Source organism: Malaclemys terrapin, chromosome 11 (genome assembly GCF_027887155.1).
Source record: "Malaclemys terrapin pileata isolate rMalTer1 chromosome 11, rMalTer1.hap1, whole genome shotgun sequence".
In the NCBI taxonomy this organism is placed as follows: Eukaryota; Metazoa; Chordata; order Testudines; family Emydidae; genus Malaclemys; species Malaclemys terrapin.
The window spans coordinates 46,090,001-46,115,901 of record NC_071515.1 but is presented as its reverse complement, the minus strand read 5'-3'; the positions used below and the strand labels follow the sequence as shown (position 1 = coordinate 46,115,901).

The 25,901-nt window shown below is 39.7% G+C and overlaps 1 long non-coding RNA gene across 1 annotated transcript in view; it reads right to left on the bottom strand.

Moving 5' to 3' along the window:
* Positions 1-14,424: 14,424 nt before the first annotated feature.
* LOC128845072 (uncharacterized) overlaps positions 14,425-25,901 on the bottom strand; it is a 127,343-nt gene continuing 115,866 nt past the window's right edge. The window contains exons 3-5 of the long non-coding RNA XR_008446611.1: positions 22,596-22,691; positions 14,866-14,948; positions 14,425-14,510 (exon numbers count right to left, since the gene is read on the bottom strand). This is a non-coding gene — a long non-coding RNA (uncharacterized LOC128845072). The remainder of the gene's footprint in view (positions 14,511-14,865; positions 14,949-22,595; positions 22,692-25,901) is intronic.

The following is a 25,901-nucleotide window of genomic DNA, read 5'->3' as shown; positions in this document are numbered from 1 at the left end:
AGCATGCTCGCTGCTCCGCAAAAGCCCCGCGGCCCCGCTCTCCCAGCCTGAGCTCCAGCCAGCGCGCGGCAACCCCGCGGCCCATTGCTAAAGCCGGCCCTGGGTAAAGGAGGCAGAAAAGAGGTAGGGATGGGGCTTTGGGGAAGGGGGTGGAACAGGACATATCCCTTCCAGCCCCCCGTCATGAGCCGCTCAGGGCAGAGGGCAGGGGTCTGGGAGCACGCCCACGAGCCGAGCACCCCAGCCTTCTGCCCTGCACCCCCCACACACCCCAGCCCTCTGCCCTCCCCCCCAACACCCAGCCCTCTGCCCTGACCTCTGAAGGCCCCCAAACCCCCAGCCTTCTGCCCTGCACCCCCCACACCCCTCCAGCCCTCTGCTCTGACCTCTGAAGCCTCCCACAACCCAGCCTTATGCCCTGCACCCCCACCACACCCCTAGCCCTCTTTCCTGACCTCTGAAGCCCCCCACACCTTCAGCCTTCTGCCCTGCACCTCCACACACCCCCAGCCCTCTGCCCTGACCTCTGAAGCCCCCCACACTGCCAGCCTTCTGCCCTGCACCTCCACAAACCCCCAGCCCTCTGCCTGACCTCTGATGCCCCCCCAACACCCACCCTTCTGGGGGTGTGGGGGGCTTCAGAGGTCAGGCCCCACTCAGCCCACTGCTGGCCTAGGTGAACAGAAAGCCAGGCTGGCAGTGAGCTGAGCAGGCTGGTTGCGTAAGATCAGCATTTTAATTTAATTTTAAATGACGCTTCTTAAATATTTTGAAAACCTTGTTTACTTTACATACACCAATAGTTTAGTTATATAATATATAGACTTATAGAGAGAGACCTTCTAAAAAACGTTAAAATGTATTACCGGCACGCGAAACCTTAAATTAAAGTAAATAAATGAAGACTTGGCACACCGCTTCTGAAAGGTTGCCTACCCCTGACCTAGACTATCCCTGACAGGTGTTTGTCTAACCTGAACTTAAAAATCTCCAATAATGGAAATTCCACATCCTCCCTAGGCAATTTATTCTAGGGCTCAACCACACTGACTGTTAGGAACTTTTTCCTAATGTCCAACCTAAACCTCCCTTGCTGCAATTTAAGCCCATTGCTTCTTATCCTATCCTCAGAGGTTAAGAAAAACAATTTTTCTCCCTCCTCCTTGTAACAACCTTTTACATACTTGAAAACTGTTATCATGTCCCCTCTCAGTCTTCTCTTTTCCAGACTAAACAAACCTAATTTTTTCAATCTTCCCTTATAGGTCATGTTTTCTAGACCTTCAGTCATTTTTGTCACTCTTCTCTTGACTCTCTCCAATTTATCCACATCCTTCCTGAAATGTGGCATCCAGAACTGGACACAATACTCCAGTTGTGGCCTAATCAGCGCAGAGTAGAGCAGAAGAATTACTTCTTCTGTCTTTCTTACAACACTCCTGCTAATACATCCCAGAATGATGTTCGCTTTTTTTGCAACAGCATTACACTGTTGATTCATATTTTGCTTGTAGTCCACTATGACCCCCAAGTCCCTTTCCACAGTACTCCTTCCTAGGCAGTCATTTCCCATTTTGTATGTGTGCAACTGATTACTCCTTCCTAAGTGGAGTACTTTGCATTTGTCCTTATTGAATTTCATCCTATTTACTTCAGACAATTTCTCCAGTTTGTCCAGATCATTTTGAATTTTCATCCTATCCTCCAAAGCACTTGCAACCCTTTCCAACTTTGTATCATCTGCAAACTGTATAAGTGTACTCTCTATGCCATTATCTAAATCATTGATGATGATATAGAACAGAACCAGACCCAGAACTGCTCCCTGCAGCCCCACTCGTTATACCCTTTCAGCATGAATGTGAACCACTGACAAGTATTCTCTGGGAACAGTTTTCCAACCAGTTTTGCACCCACCTTATAGTAGCTCCATCTAGGTTGTATTTCCCTAGTTTGTTTATGAGAAAGTCATGCGAGACAGTATCAAAAGCCTTACTAAAGTCAACATATACCACATCTACCGCTTTCCCCCTATCCACAAGGCTAGTTACCTTGTCAAAGAAAGCTATCAGATTGGTTTGACACGATTTGTTCTTGACAAGTCCATGTTGACTGTTATATCCCAGATGGGTTCCACTGTGGCGCGGTAGGTGACAACTAGGGTTGTGCAGTTGCTGAGTTTTGTTTTCCTGTATTTAAGGAAGTACTTTTGGTGTATTTGGAGAGTTCATTCTTTTTCTACTTCTCTAGTGGAATGTTCTTGTTTGGTGAAGGCAGTTTTAAGTGTTAAGGTGTATATCCTGGAATTAATGGAGTATTTTCTGTGATATCTGAGTGGCTGGCTGCAGATAACAGATTTCTTGGTATTTCTGGAGTAGTTACTGGATCTGTAGAGGTAAATATAGTGATCTGTGGATTTCTTGTATGTAGTTATCTGTAGGGTTTCATCTTTGAAACGGATCATGGTGTCCAGGAAGTTGATGCTGGTGTGGGAGTGTTTTGGAGAATTTGATGGATGGGTGGTAGTTGTTGAAGTTGTAATGGAAATCTCTGAGGGAATTTAGGTCATCTGTCTAGAGGATAAAAATATAATTCAGGTATCTCAGGTATATCATTGGTTTTGTGCTGCATTTTTCCAGAAATTCTTCCCCAACATGGTCCATGAAGAGGACATATTAGGGAGCTTTTGGGCAAAGTGTTTGTTATTAAATGTAAAATTATGGGTGAAGATGAAATAGGTGAGTTTGGTGATGTGTTTGGGGTAGATAGCTGAGCTTGTCCATTGTTTTGTAGATATTTGAGGCAGGCAGCAATGCTGTCATGGTGAGGGGAGTTGGTTTATAAGGAAGTGATATCCATGGTGGCCAGGATGGTGTTCTGAGGGAGGTTGTTAATGTTGCAGAATTTCTGGAGGAAGTCAGTTGAAGATTACGATAACATCCCCCTTGTCCCCTGGTTTGATCACTATCTGTTGGTTTGGATTTCACTATCTGGTGGTATAGCTATTCTCTCACATAGAAGACAAAAACACATCTGCCATGGACAAACACTTTTCACAAAGTGATATCTGACCTCTTATTCCTTTTCCTCAGAGAAAGCCTGCATAAACCTTCAAAAGACAAGCCTAGGAACTTAAATTCATAACTCTGCTGGACACTAAAAATCATCAATTTAACATAGACACTGGTTTTATGGCTTATTACAACAATTTGTAACACAATCTGCTGCTTACTAACCCTACTTTGTCCTATGACTTCAGAGGTGGTAACTGCCCACCTCTGGCCTTTGCTGAGATACAAAAAGTTTGGTTAATTTTTTCATAGATTTTAAGTCCAGAAAGGACCATTATGATAATCTAGTTTGACCTCCTGCATAACACAGGCCACAGGACCTCACCCAACAATTTCTGCATCAAGTCCTTAACTTCTGAGAGCTATAGCATGTTTTAGAAGGATATCTAGTCTTGATTTTAAAAACTTCAGGAGATGGAGAATCTACTGCATGTACAAGTAAATTATACCAATGGTTAAATTACTCTCACAGCCAAAAATTTGTGCTTCTTTGTTTAGCTTCAACTTTCAAACATTGGATCTTGCTTTGCCATTTTCTGCTGGATTATAGAGCCACCTACTATCAGAAATCCAATCCCCATGCAGGTACTTGTAGACTGTGATCAAGTCACTTTTTACTCTTCATTTGAGTAAATTAAACAGATTAAGATTAAGTCTCTCACTACAAGGTCGTTTTTCCATATCTTGAATAATTCTTGTAGCTCTTCTCTCAGTTGAAAAATTGGAAAAAAATATCTTTTGGAAACATGTATTCCATTTTTTCTTTTATATTTTATCTCCAACTTAATTTCCTTGTGTTATCAAAAAGGAACAGGAAAAGCTCTTGTTACAGAATATTTCAGACTGGCAATAAGCCATATAATTTCTTTTTGAACAATTTGTACTTTGAAACCATATCTGAAATACATGTAAACATTGAAGCTCGTCAGCATCCAGACCACCTTTTGCTGAGAGTGTCATGCCCTGATCAACAAAAACAAATTTCACTTTCCATATGAATTCCATACAGATTTCAGATTTGTGGACTAAGAATGAATTTCAAAAACCCCAACATTTTGAATAAGCATAATTTATCTGTTTCAGACCAACCACAATATCTGGTAATGAAAAAAATGATATTTTACTTACTTGTCAAAAAACACTCACCTGAGTGATTCAGATTTTGCAAGCCTGATCTATATGCACACTTATGTATGCACGTATATATAGCATTCTAGTTTGTTTCAAAACTTGGGCCCCAATCCTACAACCAAATGCATGCTTAACTCGAAGCATATGAGTAGTCCTTCTGAAGTCAATGGAATTACATATACTTTTAAAGTTTCGCATATAGAATCATAGCGTTAGAAGGCACCCCAAGAGTCATCTAGTCTAACCCCCAGCTAAGATGCAGGATTTGTTGTATAAAAAACATCCAACACAGATGGCAATCCAGCCTCCTTTTGAAAACCACCCATGAAGGAGTGTCTACGACCTCCCTAGGCAGTCTGTTCCATTGTCCTACTGTTCTTACAGTTAGGAAGGTTTCCCCTGAGATTTAATCTAAATCTGCTATGTTGTGGTTTGAACCCTTTGCCTCTTGTTCTGCTCTCTGTGACAAGACAGAACAACTTTTCTCCAACTTTTTATGGCAGCCTTTAAAGTATTTGAAGACTGCTATCACGTCCCTCCTTAATCTTCTTTTTTCCGAACTAAACATACCCAGTTCCTGCAGCCTTTGCTCAAATGGCTTGCATTCCATTCCTTTGATCATCTTTGTCACTTGCCTCTGGATCCTTTCCAGTTTCTCTACATCCTTTCTATACATTTGTGACCAAAACTGGATACAGTATTCCAGCTGAGGCCTAACCAGTGCCGAATAGAGCAGTACTATTACCTCCCGTGACTTGCATGTTATGCCTCTGTTAATGCAACCTAAAACTTTGCTTTTTTTGCAACAGAGTCACACTGTTGACTCATGTTGAGGTTGTGATTCACCACAACTCCCAGATCCTTCTCAACAGTACTGCTGTTTGGTTTTTCTTCCCTAAGTGTAGGATCTTACATTTGTCTTTGTTGAATTTCATTTTGTTGTCTATAGCCCAGTTCTCCAGTTTATCAACATAAGAACATAAGAATGGCCACACTGCGTCAGACCAAAGGTCCATCCAGCCCAGTATCCTGTCTACTGATAGTGGCCAATGCCAGGTGCCCCAGAGGGAGTGAACCTAACAGGTAATGATCTCATCCATCTCCAAACTCTGACAAACAGAGGCCAGGGACACCATTCCTTACCCATCATGGCTAATAGCTATCAATGGACATAACCTCCATGAATGTATCTAGTTCTCTTTTAAACCCTGTTATAGTCCTAGCCTTCACAACCTCCTCAGGCAAGGAGTTCCACAGGTTCACTGTGTGCTGTGTGAAAAATAACTTCCTTTTATTTGTTTTAAACCTGCTGCCCATTAATTTCATTTGGTGGCCCCTAGTTCTTATATTATGGGAACAAGTAAATAACATTTCCTTTTTCACTTTCTCCACACCACTCATGATTTTATATACCTCTATCATATCCCCCCTTAGACTCCTCTTTTCCAAGCTGAAAAGTCCTAGCCTCTTTAATCTCTCCTCATATGGGACCCATTCCAAACCCCTAATCATTTTAGTTGCCCTTCTCTGAACCTTTTCTAATGCCAGTATATTTTTTTTTGAGATGAGGAGACCACATCTGTATGCAGTATTCAAGATGTGGGAGTACCATGGATTTATATAAGGGCAATATGATATTCTCCATCTTTTTCTCTATCCCTTTTTGAATTTTGCTGTATCCTTCAGTGTTGGCAACCCTCCTCCAGCTTTTTGTCCTATATCCAGCTCATTAATAAAAATGTTAAACAACACAGGACCCAGAACAGATTCCTGTGGAACCCCACTTGATGCCTCCCTTCAATATGACATCATTCCGTTGGTAGTTACCCTTTGCAGTTGTTTAACCAATTCTGTGTCCACTTAATAGTAGTTCCACCAAGCCCACATTTCTCCAGCTTACTTATGAGAATGTCATGTGGGACTGTGTCAAAAGACTTGGTAAAGTCCAGGTATATTATGTCCGCAGTATTCCGCCTATCCACCAAACCAGTCACCCTGTCAAAAAAGGAAATCAAGCTGATTTGGCATGATTTGTAATTAGTAAATCTATGCTGGCTGTTAGTCATCGGCTATCCCTTGATATGAGGATGATGTCTGCCAGGGGGAAAAACGTCATTGATGAGACTTACGATGACTGAGGAGTACAATCCATGCTCTACAGGTTTTTCCACGTATATGACAGATGGTTGCTTGTAGAGAGCACAACTGCTAGCCAGGATGCTGTACAGTTTCCTTCCTCCTCTGCTGTTTGTCAGCCTCTTGAGCAAGGTGACTCTCTTCAAAATAGGCTGAGGCTTGATGTATGATGCAATGCCATTGCAGTCTATTGCCAGCCAGCTCTTCCCAATTCGTGGGGTCAATGCCTCCCTTCTTAAGATATACTTTCAGGGTGTCCTTGTAGCATTTCCTCTGTCTCCTGTGAGTTCTCTTACCAGGATTAAGTTGAAAAAAAGAAGACTTGCTTCAGAAGATGAGTATCAGTTATCTTCACACAATGGCCAGTCCAGCAAAGTTGAGGTTTCATAATTCTTGCCTCAGTGCTGATGAAGTTAGCTGCAGAGAGAAAGCTGGCACTGCTGTAATGATCTTCCCATCTGGTACGGACAACCTTCCTAAGGCAGTGCTGGTGGTACAATTCCAGATGCTTAAGATGTCTTCAGTATGTCACCCAGGTCTCACACCCATAAAGAAGAGTGAGGATGACTACTGCATTGTAGACCAGGATCTTAGTTTCCAACCGCAGATCTCTGTCAATAAAGACACAATGAAGCAACTTTCCAAAGGACGCACTGGCACAATGGATCCTACGTTTGATCTCCACATCAAGATTGGCTGTCTGGGAGAAGTGGCTACCGAGGTAAAAGAAATGATTAATGTTTTCCAGGAATTCATCACCAATGACAATTGGTTTGAGAAGGGGGCCAACTTGTGCTGGGGCAGGCTGGTGGAGCAACTTAATCTTCCCAATGTTGAGGGAAAGTCTCAGGCTATTATAGGCACCTGAGAAAAGATCTAGGGTGGATTGTAAGTCAACCTTGGTTTGCGTGAGGATAGCACAGTCATCAGCATATTGATGGTCAGTAATAACAGTCCTGGTGACCTTAGTTTTAGAATGAAGATACTGCAGGTTGAAGAGCTGGCCATCCATGTGATATTCAATCTCAATTCCAGAAGAAAGGCAGTCACAATTAAGAATCAAAATCATTGCAAGATAGATGGAAAAAAGGATTGGGGCAATAAAACAGCCCTGTTTAACACCAGTATGGATGGTGAACAGATTAATCTGCAACCCATTACAGAGGACTGGATGGCTGCTAGTGATGAACCCTTCATCTCCGGGTATTTGCAACTTGAACATTTGCTCTAATAGCTTCCCAAGTATTGAGGTCAGGTGATAGGCGACTGGTGAACGCTGGGCTCAGGAAGTCTATCCTTCAGCCCATCCCGTCCCTTCTGCCTGAGGCCCCACCCCTCCCGCCAGAGCCCAGAACCCCCCTCCATCTCTCTCTCCCTCCCCCACCCCAGCCTGCACAAACACTCTCAACTCCAGAGTGCTAGGAGGGAGGCCGGGCGGCATGCCCCCTCCAGCCCTGGAGCGCTGGGCAGGTGGCCAGGTGCCAGATGGGTGGCAAGTGCCAGGTGGGCAACTGCCAGCCCCCTTTGACTTCTTTTCTTCCTAATTGATCTTTCCATGGGACCTTGATTATTATTTCTCTGAGTTGGTTGAAATCTGCCTTTCAGAAGTCCAGTGTCCTTTTTTTCCTGTTCTCATGTCCTCCTTTCCTTAGGATCTTGAATTCTATCAGATCATGATCACTTCCTACCAAGTTTCCGACCAAGTTCACATTCGCAGCTAATTCATCCCTGATGGTCAACACCAGATCCAAAATGGATGACCCTTTAGTTGTTTCCTCAACTTTCTGAATCAGAAAGTTGTCCCCTACACATGCTAAGAACTTGCAGGACATATTATGTTTTGCTGTAATAGTCTTCCAACAGAAATCCAGAATTTAGCCCCTTCCTCTTGACTTCATTACTTGAGCTTACATAAGTCCTAGTTTAAAGCTCTCCTTATTAAGTTAGCCAGATGATGTCCAAAGATGCTCTTCCCAGTATTTGATAGATGGAGCCTATCCCAGTATAAGTCCTGGAACTTCTTTCCTGGAATATCAGCTTGTTGTCATAGAAGTCAAGGCTGTCTCACCAACACCACCTATGTAGCCACACATTTACTTCCATGATTCAACAGTCCCTTCCCAGGCCTTTTCCTTCAGCAGGGAGGATGGACGAGAATACTACTTGAGCCCCAGATTCTTTTATCTTTCTTCCCAGAGCCACATAGTCTGCAGTGATCCACTCAAGGTCATTCTTGGCAGTATCATTGGTGCCCATGTTGATAAGTAGGAAGGGGTAGCACTCCAAGGGCTTGATGAGTCTCAGCAGAATCCGTCACACCTTGAATTCTAGCTCCAGGCAAGCAGCACATTTCTCAGGATTCCTGGTCCAGATGGCAGATGATGACTCTGCCCCATTTAGGAGAGAGTCCACAACCACCACTACCCTTCTCCTCCCATCCCTAGCACAATGCATCCCATGCCTTCCGGTCAATGGGGTCTCCCTCTGATCCCTTCCTTCAGATGACTCTTCCAAGGCATTCTCAGCAAAACTACCTGTGCAGACAGCCTGAAAGCAATTGCTTACCTCTATCTGTGTTGGGGGTATATTGGTTCTCCTTCTTCTTCTGGAGGTCACATGCTGACAATTTTCTTCCGTATTCTTCAGTCCCCCCTGCACTGCCCTGTCTGATTCTTCAATACGCTGTGGCCACAAATCAATCCTGACTTCTTTCCAGGAAGTCTTCATTTTCTCTGATGCAATGCAGGTCGTTACTTGGGCCTCCAATACAAAGACCAGCTTGCACTTCATCCAGGCAAAGTCGCTTCTGTCCTCTGGGAGAAAGATAAACATGGCACATCCTGTGCAGGTCACCACAGCTGATCCCTCACTATCTATGTTTTCTTCCTTGTAATGTATCAAGAGCCTCTTCAGATGATGTATTTACGGTTCCCAGAAGCCTGAAAGGCAAAAACTCTGTCTTGCCTAAGTGTTTTCAGGATCAAGGCCTAAATCACTCTATTTCATTATGAGACGGTATGAAAGAAAATTGCACAATAAGTATCTTTAAAAATAGCCCAGTCAGGTAGTAAAAGGTGCTATGCTTGCAAAGATTTCCAGATAGACATTTTAATTGCATTAAGTTGTGACTAAGAAATGAGGCTGGTCCTGCAGTGAATACATTATGTAAATACTATCAATTTAAGCAGAAAAATATATAAATTTAATGGAAATAAAGAAATCCTTTAACTTGTCCCTATGAAGAGTCCCTTCAATATCATTCTGAGCTGCTAAAAAGGTTTCATTTCAAAATGTAAAAAATTGATATGGAATACAATCAGAAAATAATGTAAGAACCAGTTCTGCATTATTGGTGGGGAGGAATTAGGGCCCTAATGACTTAATCCATTCAAGTCACTGGGAGTTCTGATGCTGATTTCCAGGGGAGCAGGATCAAGCCCTCATTCAGTAATGCATTCAAGACAATGAAGTTAAGCATGTGCTTAAGTGCTGTCATGGATAAAGGTGGGCGTAACACAAGCTCAGGTGCTTTTCTGAAACAGGGCAGGGGCTGGATGACCTCATAATTCTTCTTCATCTCTAAATTCTATGATTTATTCTACATAATATTGAATAACTCTGGGTGGATGTTCTGGATGAAACAAATATAGGGCCAGATCCTGCAAACCCTATGCAGGAATTTTCTCTGTAGAAATCAGTAGGCGTTTTGCCTTCATATGGACTCCAATATCAGGCCCATAGTGTTATTTAATGGACATTAATTAGCTTCTATTGATATGTTTACTTTCCATAAATGATATAAGATGTGTTTGCAAGAAGAAAAATATTTTTTGTTTCCTTTCTGAATTCCACTTCCTGCCAATCTAAATGTTCTGCATAACACTGTGGGAAATGTGCTGTAAAGCATTGTTGCTCTTTAAACCTTGATAAAGTTCTTAACTACGACAACATAATATGTTTTAGACAAATTACTGTCATCTTCAGTTGGAGAATTTGAAAAAAGCAGAGTGAAGTGTGTTTATTTTCATTAAACACATGCATCAGTATATTCTGGGCAAGCAAAAAGGATCGTTAATGTGTCTATTTTACAGTCAGCATACAGAGATTTTTTTTCTAGGACTTGTTCAGAGACTATAAACCTCAGAGGTGTCTGTTTCCTGCAATTTAATTAATTTTAATTTTATTACAAAGACTTTTTCAGACTTTCTCACTTCCCAAGTCAGTCTTCTTAAAAGACATATGGAAAAACCTCTCTTGTGCTTATTAATAACATAGCTAATTTGGAGCAAGCCTGTGTAGGGAAAATATTCTTTCAGCACATACATATGGAACTAAATACTATAGAGGTTGGTTGTAGTTTCATTTTCTTAAACATTCTAGCTATTTAATAAGGAAATCATTTGAAAAAGAAATACCATCTGTAGTATTTGAACTTGTCTTTTGCATAAAATGTTTTAATGTTTTTACTCTATCTTTGACAACTGAAACAGACTTTACTGAGTACTAGTCCGAGTTCACTTTGTAATAGAAAAGTAGTCACTCACTATGATCACTGTGTCTTTTTAGTATGCAGCCCGGAGGATTCAGAAAAAGATTACATTTACCATAATTAACATATATGTAAATGGAGATCATGGCTATGAATGATAAATTTTCATAGCAATTTAAACCTTGTTCAAATTAATCAACCATACAGACACTTGATTAATGAAAGGCAGCGTCACTTTAAAATGCAACATGTTAATATATATTACTGTTATCGCTGATCAAAGAATCTTTAAACATAAACCAATTAAAGCAAAGTTCAATCTACATTTTTACTGGTTTAATTCCTACATAATTATAAGAGTATGATAAAACATAAGCATTTTATTCTGCTTCATATTTATTTACTAAATTGACAGAAGCACGGAATCACACTAGTAGAATTTTGCTACTTCATTAATATGATTGGATCAGAAAACTATAGGATTAACTTTTCAATCTAAACAAATACATAAAGGCTGATTACAAAGTAGGACAAAATACAGCCAATGCATTTTTCACATGTAAAACCTGAACCTTTCATTGTATTTCTCCCATTTTCAGTTCAGTAGTCAGTAGAACAGTTGCATAGATAAGGATTAAATGACTAATAACAAGTAAGCTATTTACGAAAAGAGCCATTGTGGCATTTTACCAGGGACTACCTGTCTTCTAAGAATAGCAAGGACAGAGAGCTTTGTGGTAATACTGGATTCATTTAGGGGTCACTTTGGCTTTATGCAAATATTTTTATCTGTCTTACATATCAGCAGTACCTGGTGTCCACACATTGAGATTATATGTAAATGGTAAATATTACTCCAAGAAATAAGGCAAATTAGAAACAAATATGCATATTTGTTTGTTTTACCAAAGTAACAAAGCCATATTATTGAATCTGGACCCCAATCCTAGAATTGGATCCACCCAGGTGGACTACTGCACCCACGCAGAGTACATTGTCCTCATTTGGGTCTGGATTTAAGTAAGGGCCCACTCACAGAAAACTGATTTCAAGGTTGAGGCCTAAGTGTGGAATAAACTGAATTTTCTACTAACAATAGAGATAGAGACCACACATATATCAGAATAGTCAAGATGTATATAATTCTCTGGGTCAAAATTAGTTTATAGTTCTAATTAATTTCTTTTTTAAGGCCTTTCAATGTCTTCCTAAAACACTGAAGTGTCTGTGTGTGTCCATACTGACAGATACATAGATATGCACCCATTCCTGGTAATATTCAACATGTGATAAATTATAGAGGCACACAGTAAATTACATTTATCTTGCATATTGATGGCCTCTGTTCATTAATTCATTTATGTCAGGACTACTTCTACCACGCCAAACCACTGAACAATTTCAAAAAGTCGCCCTTAAAAAAACCCTCAAATGCCTCAACCTGTCACCAAAAATATTTATTCCTCCCCAGAATTATGGAAATAGCTCCTTATAGAACTGCTGCAGGAGGCATAATTTAGAGACACTTTTAGGCTCCTCTAAATTATGCCAGAGGCTTTTTTCTGTCCCCAACCTACTCAGGCATGAAGTAGAAAAGGTACACATCTTTTCAGTTGCTCACCTATTTTATTTCTCATTGTAAAAAACACTTTAAGAAGGATTTCTGTACCTTAGCCATTTTAGAGTCACCATTAATTTCATCCCCCATCTCATATATTAATAAACTTTTATTCTTTTTATTGTGCCTTTATTCCCAATATAGTAATACAAGCCATTTTTATTATTCCTCTTAATCCCTTTGGTTAGCATTAACTCATTTTAGGTTTTGAGGTTGTTGGGTTTTATTTAGGCTATTCTTATCTCTTTCCTGCAAGCTGTGAGTGACTCTGTATAAACTTCTTTGTTTGTTTCCCCAATTCCCACTACAGGTTATTGGGAACAGGGAAAGGGTTATCTGTTTTTTGTTGTTGTTGTTTTGGGGGGTGGGGGTGCCCAGGGTGTGGAAGGGAGAGAGATTTACATTTTTTGGTGCTGTCAGACTAGTACAAAAGACACTCATTTTAAAGAGTATTTTTAAAAGTGTTATATAGTAAAAAAACAAGCAGGGGGAAAGGGAAGAAAATGGTGATGTCTTAACAATGAGTCTCCATCACTCCTAGGTAATCGTTAATTTTCTCTTGTAATGGATTCTAATTTGCTTACTAATTGGGGAGCAGCAGCTTCTAGTAACTAGATATTATGGCTGCAACCTGATATCAGTCTTCTTTTGATGGAAACCAACAGTATCTATGGACTATTTTGACACTTGGCTACCTGTCAGCTAGCATTATTCTATTAATATCCAGTTTTACTAACCATGGCAGTAGTTGCAACCACTCTTAACGAAGAAGGTTTTGAAACAGAAATATTGACAACTGCTCACACAAGACTGGCCTAAACCATGAAGAGATGGCATTGACAACATACTGAAAAAGTGCACCCAAAGTGGTAGCAACATACATTTTTAATGTCTTTGTATGAGTAAAATGCAGTCTCCAAAAAATGTTCTTGACAAAATTGGGAATATGTGTCGATTTCTCAGGATCAACTTTTAGTAGATGGAGAAGTGAAGGGTCATTGGTCAAGCAGATTTTTTCTCCTGCACACAAACATTTGGAAGTCAGTGGGAGATTTCTGCAACCCTGGCTCTTCATTCCTTTCCATCAGCTGAGAGATGCTGTTGAAGCTTCATCCTTCCCCCATCTATTTTTGTATCTGAAAGCTGAAAATGATAGTGATATTTCCCCTATTTGTTTGTTATATTAGACCACACTATTAAAGACTTTTCATCTGAATGTGAGCTTCTGGCCACTAGTTTACACTGTATTTAAAGTTATCAATTTTAGAATCATAGAATCACAGAATATCAGGGTTGGAAGGGACCTCAGGAGATCATCTAGTCCAACCCCCTGCTCAAAGCAGGACCAATTCCCAATTTTAATTTGTTAAAGCTGAGCTCTCTTAACCCAGCTACTGATACAGTGCCTTTATACTTCAGGTCAATCTCTGCAATGCATGAACTTTGAAGCATGTTTCCATTTGAGTTGGAGAAGAAACTACTATGTAAAGAGAAAGGTAAAGACTACTGATTTAGGCCATGTCTCCACTGCAGTTGAAACTATGTTTGCAACAACACAATGGATGCTAGCAGGATTCTGCCATACTGTGCCTCTCCACTGTGAACAGGGATTATTTTCAAGTAACCCTGTTAGGAAACAATGCTATATAGACTACTTAGGGAATACCATGAGGGAAATTCAGAGATTGTGTGTAAATGACACTCCCTTATACTCAGATTCCTTCATATCTACTTACATGCTATATACCATTGTCTAAAAGAGGACAAAGACAGTCTAACATACACACTAAGAAGTGGAAGGAGAATGTAAATTAGAGTACTAATTTTCATTTCAATTGTTGAAAAGAAAATGCTTTTAAACCTTAGATTATTGGATATTTTTATTGTCTTTAAAAGAAAATTATAGGTTCTTAAAAATAAAGTTACATATTATATGGGAAAACAGGTATTAGAGTAATCAAGGATCATAGCATACTTGCCATTACTCTCTGTGAAATTGACTCTTGAAATGGGCTGTGTTTGCATGTCCTCCTTGTTTAATCTGGAATCTCCAGTGTTGGAAATACTGAGTCAAATATAAAATTGATTAACAATATTGTGCCCTGTAACTACAATACAGAGTTCAAACAGGCCATTGAAATTTATTTAAACATTTTAGTAAGGTGTTTTAGTACATGCAAGACAAATTAAACTACAAAGTTCCTGGAAATTTTACTGCTATTAACATCTATCCAGTCCAACACAAAGACGCTGACAACAGATATCATCTTAGGGCAAGTGTTAAAAGTACAATAATCTCAATGGTTGAAACATATTCTCCCCAATCAACCTAGAAACATTCATAATTATGACTATTTCTGGCAATTAGGAGAATATTTTAAGGTGTCTTTCTAAAAGTTTCTCCAATGCAATATGTTTACCTTTAAATGCTAGAATCTCTGCAGTAATCCTTTGGAGACTGTGGACATTTACTGTATGTCTTCTGATTCATTCATTTGACTTTCTGTAAAATAACAATCTGAGAGTTAAATAAAAAGGTTTTCCTTTTATATAGCTGTTTATATCCTTTAAATCTTATAATGCATAAATATAAAGAATTGGAGAATTGACTTAACTGGTAGTATTCATAGCTGATAATGCTGCTTTTCATCCTCAAAACTAGTAGAAATATCTTACACATCCTTATTCACAGTTCTTCTACACTGCATGGGCCACATTTTCAAGCTCTGGCCTCCATTTTTGTTGCCCCAATAATTGCAGCCACTCTTTTGGTTAGTTAGATGTCTGAGTACTTGTTATTTAGATATCCAATGTCTACAAAAGCGAGGGCAGAAAAATAGAGGTGCATAGACTCTCTCCAGCGTCTGTGAAACTTAGTCAAAAAAAGATACTGCAATCTTTTTGACAGTGCCCTCTCCCAGGAGTCACAAGGACAGGGTCATGGGCATGGCCCCTTGTGGCCTTTTCACTGCCCTCAGCACCCGCATAGATTATTTCAACCAATTACACAAATCAGATTAGTTCAAAACATATATTCCTTTTGTGGGGTCTGGTGTATGAACTCTTTCTACAGAGTGTAATACACTTCTTTGTCACTCAAGTTCATACTCACTCGGGTCCATATAACAGTCGTAATAGGTTTTCTTGCCCACTTTCAGGAAGCCCTGGCCCTGCTCCTGGGGCTGGGCTGTACTTCTATCAGTCCCTCTCCTTAGGATGGGAGGTATCAGCAGTCCTCCTTGGAGCTGGTTGTAATTTAGGCCAGTTGCAGGACCTTAGCCAGCTTCTCCTTCATCTGCCTCTTCCCCCCCCCCCCCCCCCCCAGTCAGTCCCTAGGCTCAGAGGGTTCAGCAGGCAGCCTTCTCCTCCTGGTGTCTCTCCTGCTATGTGGGACTTGGGGGCAGTATACATACTGGTCCCCTTCCTTAAATCTCATACCACTTGGTAGGGAGAGAGGGGAGCTTTGTCCCATCCAAAACTCCTCATCCCAGGTCCTTAAAGAAACAGTGATGAGATTTTTCTCCCAAGCATCACTTATCACTGGGACCACTTCCTCTCTACCAGTATCTCCTAGGCTCTTGTATAAGTCAGACACTTCATAATCTAAAGGGTCACACCATGTAATGGGGGTGGGCTGATCACTAGACACCACTACCCTCAAGAGGGCTGACTACTCAATCAGACAGCCCCGAGCAGGGTGAGTCTTGATAGTATGGATCCAGTACAGCTGCACAGTCAAGGCCAGAGCTAGCGCAGAAGTCTGCCAGGTTTGCCAGCTGCCTCTACAGTCTGTCATGCAAGGAAAGAAGCTCCACCCCATTCTCAGTGGAATGACATGGAATGAGGTAAGAAGCTCTTTAAGGGAGGGTGGGATGCAGGAAGAGATTTTCACTTCTGCCATGGCTCCTATCTGTAGGGTTTACAATGGTAGGGAATGGGCCAGGCCAATGGAATCACACTACTATAAAACTAGCCTGGGAGCAGAAGCAGGCCTAGGACTCCTGCAGAACATGTTTTCAACAAACAACAGCAAATCTCCCCTCCACAATGTGGGGAGTGGCTAAATTCACACTAAAGAGTTACTCATCTGTGGTGGCATTTCAGGTGAAAAACTCATTACAGAGTAAATGATTAAGGATTCCTTTTCAACACCCTATTACTGTTATGGATTATAAGGGAAACTGAATACTAGACTTCATTTCCTACAGAAAATAGTATCCTAGCAGCCTATTGCACCAGAAAAGTAACCATGTTTAAACACATTTGTGAGCCTCGCTTATCGCATACCTGTGCGAGAACATGTTTTGTTCCCTTGCTTCCATAGCTAGAAACTAGTGAGATGTTATAACTATGAACTGTGTTTTAGCCTAGATGGGTACCAGGTTTAATACATGGTTCCTTCATATGGTTATAACACCTGTTACTTCTGTTCACAGAAGAAATGTCTGTTTAGGCCAGTCAAAAACATGTTATAACACATGCGGGCCACAACCACAGTTCACAGCTGTGTGTAGGTTGGGCCTACGCTAGCTTTTTCTGAAAAAATTCCCCCTTGTGAGACTCTACCAGAGGCAGCAGTGATAGGAAGCTTCAGGCAATTGCTGGAATTTTTGGTACCATGCTATCTAAATCTGCTCCGAGTGGCTGTTTGCATACAAACATTGACTCTATCTCCCCTTGTAAGTACTCTCACACTTCTTATCACACTGTCTGTACTCGGCTAGCTTGATTATCACTTCAAAAGTTTTTTTTCTCTTAATTAATTGGCCTCTCAGAGTTGGTAAGACAACTCCCACCTGTTTATGCTCTCTGTATGTGTGTATATATATCTCCTCATTATATGTTCCATTCTATATGCATCCGAAGAAGTGGGCTGTAGTCCACGAAAGCTTATGCTCTAATAAATTTGTTAGTCTCTAAGGTGCCACAAGTACTCCTGTTCTTCTTTTTGCGGATACAGACTAACACGGCTGTTACTCTGAAAAATGTTCCCACAGTTGCTATCGCTGGTGGAGCAGCTGCAGGGTATTAGCAATTATGGGGTTTTTTTTCCCCCCAGAAAAAAAGTCTAGTGCAGCCAAGGTTTTATTTATATTTTGTATTGTATACGAAGCCCATATCTCAATAGATTACAATCCACATCAGTTCACATTGGGCAAAAGTGCTGATTCTTCAGTGCTACAAAGAACAATATATGCTTAAGTTCAGTCTCACTTCAGTCATTTTGTGTGTCTGAGCAGTCTGGAGGAAATACAGGTCATCATATAAGAGAACCGAAGAGGCATATTACTACCCATTATGCTGGACTTCACCTGGCCTGGACATACATAAAAAAAGAATTCTGCTGCCACCACTCCCTTTTTATCTCCATTTTTCAAATTCTAAAAAAGGAGGGAAGAGATTAAACTTTTTTTTAAATGCATAAAAACTGCAGAAGAAAGAGACAATCACATTTTGAATCGGTGTAAACCATATTATCATAATATTACAGTATATATGAACACTTTAAAACTAGATCTATGTTCATGGAAAATTTGTTTCCATCTACATTATTTGCCTTACTGTGGCAAAATATGGCACCAGGTGATGTTTTAGTAAAAAGATTGCTGTTAGGTATTTTGTATTGAATTTTTATAGCAAACTTTTATACAGTAAAATACAAATGCAAAAAACATTAATGTAACAAGAAAAATTCCAAAGTAGATTTATCAGCTATTCAGGTTTGCATTTCAACATAACAGGCCGGGTTGGTTTTGTGTTCAATTAGATTTGACGATAGAAGCAACATCAATATGTAATGCACTATTAAAAAATACAGAACTTATTATTTTGTTAGCACAGTAGGTGTGTCCCTTTTTTTTATGAACAGAATGCTGTTCATGAGGGGTAAAGCTGAAGCCCTTACTCTGTTAGAACATTTACTTCATTAGTTTTCCTTGATTAAATACTGAATGGAGACTCCAGAAGGCCTGATCCAACAAGGTGCTAAAAGCCCTCAACTTCCACTTACTTCAGTGGGAACTGAAAGCAACAAGCTTCTCATAAGTTCGTGGCTAAGTTACAGTAAAGATCAAATCCTATGGCAGTAAGACCCAGATTTGTAAAGGTATTTAGGTGCCAAAAGATGCAGATAGGCACCTAACGGGATTTTAAAAAGTATCATCACCTAAATATCTTTAAAATCTGAGGTGTGCCTCTTCATATACTCTGTTAGCTCCTGTTTTTCCTTCTTTTATAGAAAATGGGCCAGATCCTCAGTGGGTTTTAATTGGAGTATCTCCACTGAAGTCAACTGAGCTAAACCAGTTTATGCCAGCTGATCGTCTGGCCCGATATACTATATCTTGAGAGAACAAAATCAGTGAAGAGGTCAGGAATGGAGGGTAACACGGGAAGAACCAGTTTTCAAGCTTTAATTTCTGCCAGTTCATCATATTGTTTATTCAAGAGCAAATACATTGACTTTGGATACAAATCTAACATTCTCTTTAGAGCTAATTTTGTAAAGATAGTAGCCTTGATTTTCATGACTTTGTTAGAGCTCTGGCACCAACTACTCCACTATTCCAACTGTGTTCGGAGAACGGGTTGTAACAAGGTTTTATTTCATAGTGTAGGCAACATCATAACAATTTTCTCAGGTCTTGAGAAATGATTGGGGGACTAGGTCCCACAACACAGTTGTAGCTACTGGCTATCTATCTCATCTACTTATACAGCCCCTATCACTGTCATATGTGAAGATCTTCCCATCTTTAATGTATCTATCCTCACAACATCCTGGTGAGGTAGGGCAGTGCTATTATCCTTATTTTACAGATGGGGAACCGAAGCAATGAACGAGTTAGTGACTGGCTGAAGGTCACACAGGAAGTTTGCAGCGGTGCAAGGAATTAAACTTGGGTCTCCCCAGGCTAATACCCTAACCACCAGACCATCCTTCCTGTCTGGGGCTAGGAGTAACACAGCCATACTAGTACTAAAAATGGGATCCTGTGTACATACAAGTTCAAAGCCAGAACTGCTTTTTAAAATGGTCCTTGCTAACACTTTCAAATCCCATTGTAGACAGGCACTGGTATAGCTTAGATCCTACCGAGAATACTTACAGTGCCTCTACTACCAAAACTGCAAGATTTGTATAAACCCTTTTTTAATAAGGCTAAGTCTATCTACACAGAAATTTCAGACAATATTAGGCACTTTTCTGGAAAGGTCCGTTTTTAAACATGGCTAGAACCTTAGCATAAATGCACCTATATTCTTCATGGATTCCTTCACCAGGGTGCATAAGGATTTTTTTCCCTTATAAACAAATTATGGCAATGTTATAACCTTGCTGGGGCTTACCTAGTTAGCCATGTTTAATATTCTATCCTGTTTAACCTGACACCCTGGTTTGCCTCATCCACCTGTTATATCTTGTCTTTTAGTTATCAGCTATTTGGGACAGGAACTGTCCTTTTCTGTATGTTTGTACAGCACCTATCACAATGTGGCCCACCCTGGTTGAGCCGTATATGTGTTAATGCCATGCAGATATTAAATAGTCTGTAGGGAGATAGGGCTGAAAAGTTCTTTTGGGTTTGACCTCAGAATGTTGATGAAATGAGCTTCTTTGCCCTTACTTACTCTAGCCTTTTTTTCCTTAATTTTCTTACCATTGCTAACACAAATGGAGCACAGCGGGAGCTAATGGGTAACCAGGCAAAGTGGGGTCACTAGTCTTGTAACTTCTATGTTGTGTAGATCACTTTTGTTAGTCTCTAAGGTGTCACACGCACTCCTCGTTCTTTTTGAACAGTTAGTTGACTTGGTAATTCAAGTCCCATAGCCGATATACACCAGTGCTCCCCTTGTAGACACAGTCTTTGACCAGTGAATGCAGCCTTCTGTATCATTGGTGTTGGCAGCTTTGGTGCATCGCAGAAAGGCGTACAATGAATGTACAGGAAAAACCTCCCTAATATCATCAGAACTTACCAGGTTTTCTGTTCCATATTCATTTATGTACAACGATTAGCTCGTTCTTTTCAAATGCCAGGGATGTATTGCTCACTAGAGGAACTTCAGTACCCAGCAGTCTTTAATGTAAAAGGCAAACCTTTCCACTAATGAGCAGTTTGTCTAGTGTTCTTAACCTTATCAGCAGCTCCTGAAGTGATAAAGGCTTAACTATTATGCACTGAAAGGTGTTGATAATTCTCAATCTTCATGCAGAAAAAGGCTCTTTTTTGTCACTTCTTAGAGTCTACTGTTAAACTTAGCAGACTGCTTACAAATTGCCTCGCCTGTTCTGCAAAGCAGACAGCTGGAAGCATTGGTGGACAGGCGGCAGGGGGAGCCTCCTCTTGTCAGGACGAAAGTGATACCTGCTGCTTAACAGAAAAAGATCCATTTAAAATTTAATGATGTAGACCTGTCCTACGAAATGGACCAGGCTTCAAGGAGAGGAGACTAAAAGTGGAAAGGAAAAAGGAAAAAAAGAAGGATTTTGAAAAGAAAAGCAAATATACGTATTAGGACACAACACTGACTGGCATGTTTGGTAGCCAGAGTCGAAGTGGTAGAGCCCCACTACACCCTCATGTCCTGACAAAAGGAGGAACACAGCTGGTTTAGGCTTAGCTTTGCAGGGTTATGGAATGAAGAACATAGGACATCATTGTCTCTGTGTAACTGCAAGAGAAACAATAAAAGCTTGATCAGCTGAATGCTTAAAAATGGCTGAATGTTTGATGAGATGAAGATGTAATTTTGTCTATGCTCCCCAAGGATCTGGATTAAATATGACTACAGGGCCTAATCAAATAGCTAGTCACTGAACAACGGTCCCAACTGCATTTTTCATTCTAGGCATGCCAGTTTCTGCCCTGCCGCCCCTCCTCCAAGTACATTACTTATTCACTGGTTTGTCAGCAGTGTGCATTATTAGCGCTTGAGAGATAAAACTTTAAGTGTTGCTCCCAATTAGCACAACAGTGACCACGCACCATGCTCTGTGCTTAATGCCTGCTCTCAGAGAGGAGCTGGTTTTGAAGGTCTGAGGTGGAGGAGAAAAAAAAAAAAAAAAGAAACAGCTTAAGCATTCATTTTGAGTGGAGAGACAGCTCCTATTAACATTTAACAGCATTTGTGCAACTTGGTGCGGAGGTTATGATGCAAATGAGGAGGAATTAAAAGTGGCCAGGGGTTTGTCATTGATGGATTGCAGTCTGGCGGTGTTCACACTTCTGCCGTGTCCATCAGAAGCGATTACTGTGTAATTAAACCTTATTTCTCGACTCTTCAGTGCATAATTACTTTGTGAATGTAACCATCATCTAAAAAAGCTACCAAAATGCTTTAGCATTTAGTCTAGCAGTCATTTCCCTAGCTTGTGTCAGATATAACCATCAGACAGTGCAAAAGAACTGTCACTTTTAATAAGAGGCAAAAAATTAAATGAAACAGTATGCTTATTACAGGAAAATTAGGCGTTCAAGTGGTAGAGTCCTTTTCTGCTATTTGCATAATTTATTCTTTTTTGTCCCTCACACCAGAAGCTTCAGGCAATTTTCTTCACATTTAAATAGATCGCACATTTAAGGCTACTTAAGGAAAATTATCACTTTGCATATTTTAATTGTTGTGAAGAAAGTGAATAGAAGAGGTCTGCAGCTTGGACTCTTGAGTCGGTCAGATGCTCAACTGTCTGATTCTGGAGCTCCCCACTGCTCCACTAGAGATAACCCTACAGTTCACAGCCATCCACTTGCATTTCATCAGCATGCAAATGCAGCTCCAAGCACTACAATAAGTGGGTCTTTGATATTTACAAACTAGCTACTAATAACTAAAATGTAATTTGTTTGACATAACTTTAGATTCTCTTATCTGACTGCTTTTTTTTAAAAAATAGATAAGTCCTTTAGCTTTACAAAACCTAAGATATCATCCATTCAAGCTGCAGCTTGCCCTATAAGGTCTGGAAGCATTATTTGTGGTGAAATCATGTCAGGTTCTGTCTTCAGTGGAGTTTCAGCAGCCCAGCTCTTCAATTTCATTTTGAATTCTTTAGTTTAATTTCCGCTCCTCCCCACTTTAATAAAATAAAATGAGAATTCAAATAAGATTTACAGTGAGAAACACTTTCACCCCATTTACCTACAGAAATATATGTATTAGTCTGATGCCATGTAGAAATGGATGTTCCAGTCATTCAGCAAAGGATGAAATGTGGCAGTATGGTACTTTGTGTTATAATCTGAAAAAAAAAAGAGAGGGTTATGGTACAGTACATTACAAAGCAAAAAGCTGTAAACAGGCTGATGACTGTACAAATTCAGTTAATTATGAAGCTAATGAAAAATTAAAAGGGAGTTCTAATGAAAAATTTGATCAAATGTTGCTCAGATTATCATTTCATATAATTAAGTGGCTGGAAAAAGGTTCCCCAAGGTATATTTTAGCTTGTGATCTTTTTCACACTTAAAAAAATACAAGAAAGTTAACAGAGTAAAAGCCAGTTTTCTTTTTGACAACCCCGTGTCTCGAAGTATGTTAACATGTAATTTGATTACATCAGCATCACTTTTGTTTAATTACCGACTATTGTGTTTCCTTTGGCTGTTGGTCATTTCAATGTACAACTGTTTTTAAGTGCAGTCTTTATAAACTAATGAATGTCTGCGTGACTTTTGTTAGTACACATTTGTAGACTCTGAGCCAACATTTATCTTTAAAAGTAAGTGAAGTAGACTGTAGTTGACTGAATCCACCAGTGTATTGCAAAGGAAAATGAAACAGCACAATATAAGAACTGACAATGCTCAGAGTAAGATATAACCCCGTGATCTGGCAAGAAAAATAAATTCTTAAATATGTTTGTGGCTTTTCTTTACTATGGATATGATGAAGCATATCATTTGGATAAAATTAATATACATATAAATACATATTCCTTCCTCTCACTCTTTATATGAATAAAATAAGTAATGTTGTGGAGTTTAAAATATGAAATATTTTCACAAGTTAGGGATAACCTCATAACTCACAAGAGCTGGAATAAAACAGAAGCCATGAGTGGGTGATATTAAGTAATCTGAAACTAGTTTATATATTTGTAAATCCATTAATTGAAGAAAAAAATTAGCTTAGTTTAGATTTTAGTATCTGAAGATGATGCATATGAATCAGCTCAGTTCAGTCCCACTTGTGCCTGCATTATCAAAATACTAGTGAAAGAAAGACACAAGTAACCTTGAAGTAATATGCAGACTGGACCAAATCCCCACACAGAGGTACAACTGTTTAGATTGTAAAATAAGCTAAAGTTTCAATACTTCCCTCAGATTTCAACAGAAGAATGTGGTAGTTACCTATTGTCTTATTTATCATTGCATATTTCTGTGATTACAATTATTCCATTATGAATCTTTTCTTCAGTTTACAGTATATACACTGCATTGAGCTGTAGAAACTGCACTACAGATAAGTGTGTGCATAGATACAGCTTTCTCTCTTCAGAGCTGTATGCATTTTCCAGACAAATGGATTTAGGATTTTCCTGTGAAATAGTCTCTCTTCCACCTTCTTCTCTCTTTCTAGGTGCTTCAGGAATGAGGATGGCAGTTTTAACTTAGCCAAGTCCTATAACAAAATCCTTTACATTTGGTGAGCAAGGCCAAGGACATAAGATTTCTCAGACATATTCTGTCTGGATTTTTATTAGAGCAACAACTTCTTAGAATGTAGATGATAAACACATTGGCCTGGCACATTCAGATCCAGACAGTTACCACAATTGCACTTACCCATCAAAGTATATGAATAGGGAATCTAATTAGAGAGTCTTTTTTTTAACCTTCCTGCTCTCTGTTGTAATAAGCAATTTCATTCGAGCTGTTATTCAAAGACACAAAGAGTAGTTTGGGTACCTGGCTTTAAAAAGAAAAATGGGAAATGGGAAAGGCCTTTATATACCATCATTACTTGGTATTTAAAAGGTACAAAATAAAAATAGGGATGGAATAGGTCTGAACTACTTTATCCACATGGTCATCTTGTATTAATGTTCCACCCAACAATGAAAGATTAAACTATCACTAAGAGCTTGATGGATTTGTACCACTCTCAGTACATGACTTCTCTAGTTTCCAAAGATAGTGCCATTGTGAGTGATGCCACAATATCAACCAAGCCTCATTGCCCAATGAAGTGACTCAATTCTTGCCAGTAAAACCTGTTAAGAGAGACATCAAAGAGTACCTGATTTGTCCATTTTCCCATATTTCTGTTCAAGGGGGTCAATAGAGTTCCCTGAGCCATTGTTGTTGTGGAATGGAGTGAGCAACAGGCTAGGCAGGGGAAGGAAGCAGAACTGGGTCTGAAAAATATATTCCACTTAAAGGTCGAAAAGATTACTCTGTCAAACATGGGGAATAATATAATATCATCACAGATAGAAAACCCTTATTAGATCATCAAACAGATCCCTCTGCAAGGGCATCACAGACAGTGGTCATGCTTAAAAACTTTATAGTTTTGCCTTTGAAAGTCAATAACATTATCACAATAGGAATACATATTATGCTAATGTTAACTACTTCCAAGGACAAAATGTGCTGGGAAGAGAGGGTGGCTGGTGTCTTGCATGAGACACTCAACACCTTACAGGAACTATTGAAAAATAATTACTTGCAATACCACAGTAATGCCGATCTCTTTTTGTTTAGTCTTATGCTAAGTAGAAACTGATGTTTAGTAATAATTCTTAACTTTTTGTAGAGCACATACATTGAAAGCTCTGTACAGATATGAACTGGTTAATCTGCAAAACACCCCTGTGAGATAGATGAGAATTATCCCCATTTTGTACTTGGGGCAGAACAGTGAAGTGACTTGTCCTAGGCCATACGGTGAGTCAGTGGCAGAGCCGACATTAGCACATGGGACCTCCTGCCTCCCAATCTCATGCTCATTCTTCCAGACCAGCCTGATTCAGTTACCATGGCACAGTAATGCTAATTACTTTCAAATAGTATGTGCCTACTTTTTAAATGGCATCCACCTTAGTTCCCCAACAAATTATAAGATATTGCAGTCTCTCAGCCTGATTCAATAGAACAGTATCCAGGCCATATGAGGCTCTCCAAACACCAGAAATACACAAACTACTTCAGCTCTATTCTAGTTAAATAATAAAATACAGTATAAAAATATTGCGCAATATCCAGACCTTTGTACTGTAATTAATCCTCACATGTGATACTTTAGCATGAAACCACCTGATCCTCTGCATTCATCTTAAAGGAACTATTTGAGTTCGGCCTACTTTTGGTCCTGTGGATATTTTAAAATACAAAAATGCGTGAGCAGCACTTTTCAAGGTACAATGTAAACCAGGTTCTTAGTTGTCAGGGAGCATGTCACTCGAAATGGTAGATTATTGATGGAATTGGAGAATCTGCTTAAA